Source organism: Arachis hypogaea, chromosome 10, assembly GCF_003086295.3.
Source record: "Arachis hypogaea cultivar Tifrunner chromosome 10, arahy.Tifrunner.gnm2.J5K5, whole genome shotgun sequence".
Lineage (NCBI taxonomy): Eukaryota > Viridiplantae > Streptophyta > Magnoliopsida > Fabales > Fabaceae > Arachis > Arachis hypogaea.
The window spans coordinates 76966928-76974713 of NC_092045.1; the positions used below are offsets into that span (position 1 = coordinate 76966928).

General features: G+C 40.2%; 1 non-coding gene across 1 annotated transcript; it reads right to left on the reverse strand.

Moving 5' to 3' along the window:
• Positions 1-5058: 5058 nt before the first annotated feature.
• LOC112719121 (small nucleolar RNA R71) lies at positions 5059-5166 on the reverse strand. Its single transcript, XR_003161436.1, has one exon. It is a non-coding gene; the product is annotated as a small nucleolar RNA R71 (small nucleolar RNA).
• Positions 5167-7786: the final 2620 nt, after the last annotated feature.

Genomic DNA, 7786 nt, shown 5'->3' on the forward strand with positions numbered 1-7786 from the left:
GTAGCATGTTTTAGGGTTTTATGGAATAAACAATCTAAAGTCCTGCTGAAGATAGTAGGGGATAATCGAGTGAGGGGAAAAAATGGAGACATCTCTGAGATATAGAGGAGATTCGAAAGCTCTTCGAACACTTTCTTCCAGGTAACAGTGTTGTTTTGGCCATCAAATGCTATGCTGTAATTGAAGAAATATTTCTCCTTATAGTTGGGGTTTGTGTACGTGGCACTGTTCTGGTAGGTTCATGGAGAGCTTGATACCAGAGTCCGGCAAGCCAGTTCTCTGAGTGGCCAAATTAGACATTTCTACCCCTCGGTCAGTTCCATTTTACTCCTAAGCCCTAATCGTATTTTCAAATTAAATTCATTAATTCTTGTTATGTGATACTGTAATGTAGTTATCAGTAACACTTGGTGTTGGATTCCACTATGATAAGCATGAGAAGCTACGTTACACTGTGCATGCAAAGAAGACATTTCCTATCACTGTTGATAAGCTCTTTGACTTTAAAATTAAGGGACGATGTGACGTTGACTAGAACTTTGACTTTAAAATTAATGGGATTTGATCTGTCTTGTGCTTTCATCATGCATGCATATGAAATTGTTCACGAAGTTTTCTTAACTGATTGATTTGCTTGTGATGATATTTGATTTTGGCACAAGAGGGTCTTGTGGAGATAAGGAAAGACTATATAGAAGATTCTCACAAAGGGGAAACTAAATCAGGTATGTTCATGGCTTTTTCTGCTTTACAAGGTCTAAGATTATTTTTAAATGAGACAGACTTGCAATACTACCAAAACTCTTAAATTTGGAGCCATGGTGCAAAGGTAAGTAGTTAACATTCGAAGTTTTGGTTGTAAAATCAGCTTCTTGCCAAATTCAAGCTAACCTTACCTACTACACAGTATTTAATAAGACAATGCATGAAATTTTTTAATTTAATTGTTGTGTATATGTAGTATTTTACAAGAGGCTACATAGAGTAATTTTCATTGACGCAGTCCCAAAATCTTCAATCGGCAAGATATTAAGAAAAGAACTTGATGAGCGGATAATTTGTACGCTTTTTGGCATTGTTTTTAGTATGTTTTTAGTATGATCTAGTTCGTTTTTAGTATATTTTTATTAGTTTTTAGTTAAAATTCACTTTTCTGGACTTTACTATGAGTTTGTGTGTTTTTCTGTGATTTCAGATATTTTCTGGCTGAAATTGAGGGACCTGAGCAAAAATCTGATTCAGAGACTGAAAAGGACTGCAGATGCTGTTGGATTCTAACCTCCCTGCACTCGACGTGGATTTTCTGGAGCTACAGAAACCCAATTGGCGCGCTCTCAACGGCGTTGGAAAGTAGACATCCTGGGCTTTCCAGCAATATATGATAGTCTATACTTTGCCCAAGATTTGATAGCCCAAACCGGCGTTCAAAGTCACTCTCAGAAATTCCAGCGTTAAACGCCGGAACTGGCACCAAAATGGGAGTTAAACGCCCAAACTGGCACTAAAGCTGGCGTTTAACTCCAAGAGGAGTCTCTACACGAAAATGCTTCATTGCTCAGCCCAAGCACACACCAAGTGGGCCTGGAAGTGTATTTTTATGTCATTTACTCATATCTGTAAACCCTAGGCTACTAGTTCTCTATAAGTAGGACCTTTTACTATTGTATTGGAATCTTTTGATCACTTTAGATCTCTAGATCATCTGGGGACATCTTGTTCTTAGATCATTGGGAGGCTGGCCATTCGGCCATGCCTAGACCTTGTTCTTATGTATTTTCAACGGTGGAGTTTCTACACACCATAGATTAAGGTGTGGAGCTCTGCTGTACCTCGAGTATTAATGCAATTACTATTGTTCTTCTATTCAATTCCGCTTGTTCTTGTTCTAAGATATCACTTGTTCTTCAACTTGATGAATGTGATGATCCGTGACACTCATCATCATTCTCACCTATGAACGTGTGACTGACAACCACCTCCGTTCTACCTTCGATTGGGTGAATATCTCTTGGATTCCTGATACACGATGCATGGTTGATCGCCTGACAACCGAGTGCTCGCCTGACAAACGAGCCAGCCATTCCGTGAGATCAGAGTCTTCGTGGTATAGGCTAGAACTGATGGCGGCATTCAAGAGAATCCGGAAGGTCTAACCTTGTCTGTGGTATTCTGAGTAGGATTCAATGATTGAATGACTGTGACGTGCTTCAAACTCCTGAGGGCGGGGCGTTAGTGACAGACGCAAAAGAATCACTGGATTCTATTCCGGCCTGATCGAGAACCGACAGATGGATAGCCGTGCCGTGACAGGGTGCGTTAGTGACAGATGAATATTTCCACTGAGAGGATGGGAGGTAGCCACTGACAACGGTGAAACCCTTGCTTAAGCTTCCCATGGAAAGGAGTAAGAAGGATTGGATGAAGGCAGTAGGAAAGCAGAGAGACGGAAGGGACAAGCATCTTCATGCGCTTATCTGAAATTCCCACCAATGAATTACATAAGTATCTCTATCTTTATCTTTATGTTTTATTCGTATATCACCATTACCATTTGAGTTTGCCTGACTAAGATTTACAAGATGACTATAGCTTGCTTCATACCAACAATCTCCGTGGGATCGACCCTTACTCGCGTAAGGTTTATTACTTGGACGACCCAGTGCACTTGCTGGTTAGTTGTGCGAAGTTGTGTTTATGCCATGGTATTGAACACCACGTTTTTGGGGTTCATTACCGGGGATTATGAGAGTTGTGAAAAGTATTATTCACAATTTCGCGCACCAAGTTTTTGGCGCCGTTGCCGGGGATTGTTCGAGTTTTCGGCAAGCTTTTGGTCCGGTAACATCAGTGCCAAATTTCTGATCCGGCAACAGCACCAAGTTTTTGGCGCCGTTGCCGGGGATTGTTCGAGTTTGGACAACTGACGGTTCATCTTGTTGCTTAGATTAGGCATTTTTTTCAGAATTTTTGAAGATAAATTCTAGAGTTTCATGATGATTTGTTGAAGTCTGGCTGGCTGTGAAGCCATGTCTAATTTCATTGGACCGAGGTTTCAACTTATCATCATAAGAGCTTGTTGATTTCTATCAATCTTGCTGTTGGAGCAGTGATCTGCTAAGGCTTGGCTGGCCATTGGCCATGTCTAGTGTTTTGGACCGAAGCTTTCTTTGAAAGCTTGGCTGGCTGTGAAGCCATGTCTAATTCCTGGACCGGAGTCTTAGACTAGCATTGCACTGATTCCTGGAATTCTCATTAAGAATTTTGATACCTTTATTTTCTTTTCCACTTAATTTTTGAAAAATACAAAAAAAATTACAAAATCATAAAATCCAAAAATATTTCTTGTTTGAGTCTAAAGTCTTATCTGAAGTTTGGTGTCAATTGCATGTTTCTGTTCATATTGCATTCATGCATGTGTCTTAAGGATCTTCAAGTAATTTTTGATGATTTTCGTGCTCTGATCTTTGAATTCTATTGACTTGAGTGTTTTGTGTGTCTCATATGCATTCTCATTTTGTTAGTGTCAGTAGTATACAAACTGCTATGTTTGGTGTCTTGCATGCATTGTTATTTGATTTTAGTTACATTTTGATTATTCCTTATTATTAAAAATCCAAAAATATTTTTAATTTGTGTCTTTTCAAGTCAATAATACAGAGAATTAAAGATTCAGAACATACAGCAGAGGAATTGCACAGAAAAAGCTGGGCGTTCAAAACGCCCAGTGAAGAAGGACAGACTGGCCAGGGTACCTGGTTGGGCGTTTAACGCCCAAAAGGGTAGAGTTTTGGGCGTTAAACGCCAGAATGTGCACCATTCTGGGCGTTTAACGCCAGGATGGCACAAGAGGGAAGATTTTGTTTTTAATGCAGATTTTTTTAGTTTTCAAAATCTTTTCAAAATCAAATCTTTTTCAAATCAATTTTTCAATCAAATCTTTTTCAAAATAAATTTCTTTCTATTTTCAAAGATACTTGCTATCAATTAATGATTTGATTCAACATTTCAGTTATGTTGCGTTTTCTGTTGAGAAAGGTTTAATGTCTGAATCATATCTTTTCTTGATAGACAAGTCATTAATTTTAAAATCAAATCTTTTTAAAATGTTTTTCAAATCATATCTTCTCAATCACATTTTCTTAAAATCAATCATATCTTCTTAACCACATCTTTTTCAAAATAGTTTTCAATCAAATCCTTTTGATTTCTAATTTCAAAATCTTTTTCAAAAATCACTTGATTTCTTTTCTATTCATGGTTTTCGAAAATCAATTAGTGTTTTTCAAAATGTTTTCAAAATATTCTACTTAATTTTCGAAAATTACTTCCCCTCTTCTCACATCCTTCTATTTATGGACTAACACTATTCCTTAATGCAAAATTCGAACTCCATCTTCTTTGATAAGTTCGAATTTTTTACTTTTGCCTTCTAATTTTCTTTTCCTCTGACACCTCAAGGAATCTCTATACTTTGACATAGAGGATTCCACATTTTCTTGTTATCTTCTCTTTCTTATGAGCAGGAGCAAAGACAAAAGCATTCTTGTTGAGGCTGACCCTGAACCTGAAAGGACCTTGAAGCGAAAGCTAAGAGAAGCTAAGGCACAATTCTCTGTAGAGGACCTAATAGAAATCTTCAAAGAAGAAGAATCTATGGCAGCCGAAAACAACAACAATGCCAACAATGCAAGGAAGGTGCTGGGTGACTTTACTGCACCTACTCCCGGCTTCTATGGGAGAAGCATCTCTATCCCTGCCATTGGAGCAAACAACTTTGAGCTTAAGCCTCAATTAGTTTCTCTAATGCAACAGAATTGCAAGTTCCATGGACTTCCATTGGAAGATCCTCATCAGTTCTTAGCTGAATTCTTGCAAATCTGTGACACTGTCAAGACTAATGGGGTTGACCCTGAGGTCTACAGACTTATGCTATTCCCTTTTGCTGTAAGAGACAGAGCTAGAACATGGTTGGACTCACAACCTAAAGAAAGCCTGGACTCTTGGGAAAAGCTAGTCAATGCCTTCTTGGCAAAGTTCTTTCCACCTCAAAAATTGAGTAAGCTTAGAGTGGAAGTCCAAACCTTCAGACAGAAGGAAGGAGAATCCCTCTATGAAGCTTGGGAAAGATACAAACAATTAATCAGAAAGTGCCCTTCTGATATGCTTTCTGAATGGAGCATCATAGGTATTTTCTATGATGGTCTCTCTGAACTGTCCAAGATGTCTTTGGATAGCTCTGCTGGAGGATCTCTTCATCTGAAGAAGACGCCTACAGAAGCTCAAGAACTGATTGAAATGGTTGCAAATAACCAATTCATGTACACTTCTGAAAGGAATCCTGTGAACAATGGGACTAGTCAGAAGAAAGGAGTTCTTGAGATTGACACTCTGAATGCCATATTGGCTCAGAACAAAATATTGACTCAACAAGTCAATATGATTTCTCAAAGTTTGTCTGGAATGCAAAATGCACCAAGCAGTACTAAGGAAGCTTCATCTGAGGAAGAAGCTTATGATCCTGAGAACCCTTCAATGGAAGAGGTGAATTACATGGGAGAACCCTATGGAAACACCTACAATCCTTCATGGAGAAATCATCCAAATCTCTCATGGAAGGATCAACAGAGACCTCAACAAGGTTTCAACAATAATAATGGTGGAAGAAACAGGTTTAGCAATAGCAAGCCCTTTCCATCATCTTCTCAGCAACAGACAGAGAGTTCTAAGCAGAATACCTCTGACTTAGCAACCATGGTCTCTGATCTAATCAAAACCACTCAAAGTTTCATGACTGAAACAAGGTCCTCCATTAGAAACTTGGAGGCACAAGTGGGTCAGCTGAGCAAGAAAATTACTGAACTCCCTCCTAGTACTCTTCCAAGCAATACAGAAGAAAATCCAAAAGGAGAGTGCAAGGCCATTAACATGGCCGAATTTTGGGAGGAAGGAGAGGCAGTGAACGCCACTGAGGAAGGCCTCACTGGACGTCCACTGGCCTCCAATGAGTTCCCCAATGAGGAACCATGGGAATCTGAGGCTCAAAATGAGACCATAGAGATTCCATTGGACTTACTTCTGCCATTCATGAGCTCTGATGAGTATTCCTCCTCTGAAGAGGATGAGTATATCACTGAAGAGCAAGTTGCTAAATACCTTGGAGCAATCATGAAGCTAAATGACAAGTTATTTAGAAATGAGACTTGGGAGGATGAACCCCCTTTGCTCACCAAAGAACTAGATGACTTGTCTAGGCAGAAATTACCTCAAAAGAGACAAGATCCTGGGAAGTTTTCAATACCTTGTACCATAGGCACCATGACCTTCAAGAAGGCCTTGTGTGACTTAGGGTCAAGTGTGAACCTCATGCCTCTCTCTGTAATGGAAAAGCTAGGGATCTCTGAGGTGCAAGCTGCAAAAATCTCACTAGAGATGGCAGACAATTCAAGAAAACAAGCTTATGGACTTGTAGAGGATGTTCTGGTAAAAGTTGAAGACCATTACATCCCTACTGATTTTATAGTCCTAGAGACTGGGAAGTGCATGGATGAATCCATCATCCTTGGCAGACCCTTCCTAGTCACAGCAAAGGCTGTGATTGATGTTGATAGAGGAGAGTTGATCATTCAAGTGAATAAAGAATCCTTGGTGTTCAAGGCTCAAGGATATCCCTCTGTCATGATGGAGAGAAAGCATGAAGAGCTCCTCTCAAAACAGAGCCAAACAGAGCCCTCACAGTCAAACTCTAAGTTTGGTGTTGGGAGGCCACAACCAAACTCTAAGTTTGGTGTTGAACCCCCACATTCAAACTCTAAGTTTGGTGTTGGGAGGTTCCAACATTACTCTGAGTATCTGTGAGGCTCCATGTGAGTCCTCTGTCAAGCTACTGACATTAAAGAAGCGCTTGTTGGGAGGCAACCCAATGTTATATTTTATCTATTTTCTTTTGTTATTTTATCTTCTTTGTAGGTTGATGATCATGAGAAGTCACAAAATCAATGAAAAAAGCAAAAACAGAATGAAAAACAGGAAGAAAAACAGCACACCCTGGAGGAGAGCGTGCTGGTGTTTAAACGCCAGTGAGGCTAGCTGTTGGGCGTTTAACGCCCAGTCTGGCACCATTCTGGGCGTTTAACGCCAGAAAGGGGCACCAGACTGGTGTTAAACGCCAGAAAAGGGCAAGAAGCTGGCGTTAAACGCTAGAAATGGGCACCAGCTCGGTGTTTAACGCCAGAATTGGCTAAAAACGCAATTTTGCATGCCATTTGGTGCAGGGATAACTTTTCCTTGACACCTCAGGATCTGTGGACCCCACAGGATCCCCACCTACCCTACCACTCTCTCTCTCTTCTTCACCTATTCACCAATCACCTCAACACCTCTTCCCCAAAAACCCTTCACCTATCAAATCCCATCTTTTTTCTTCACCACTCACATCCATCCTTCATAAAACCCCCACCTACCTCACCATTCAAATTCAAACCACTTTCCCACCCAAACCCACCCATACATGGCCGAACATCACCCTTCCCCCTCTCCTATATAAACCCATCTTCCCTCCTTCATTTTCACAACCTAAACACCACTTCTTCCCCTTCTTGGCCGAACACAAAAGCCATTCCCTTCTTCCTCATTTCTTCTTCTTCTACTCTCTTCTTTCTTCTTTTGCTCGAGGACGAGCAAACCTTTTAAGTTTGGTGTGGTAAAAGCATTGCTTTTTGTTTTTCCATAACCATTTATGGCATCCAAGGCCGGAGAAACCTCTAGAAAGAGGAAAGGGAAGGCAAAA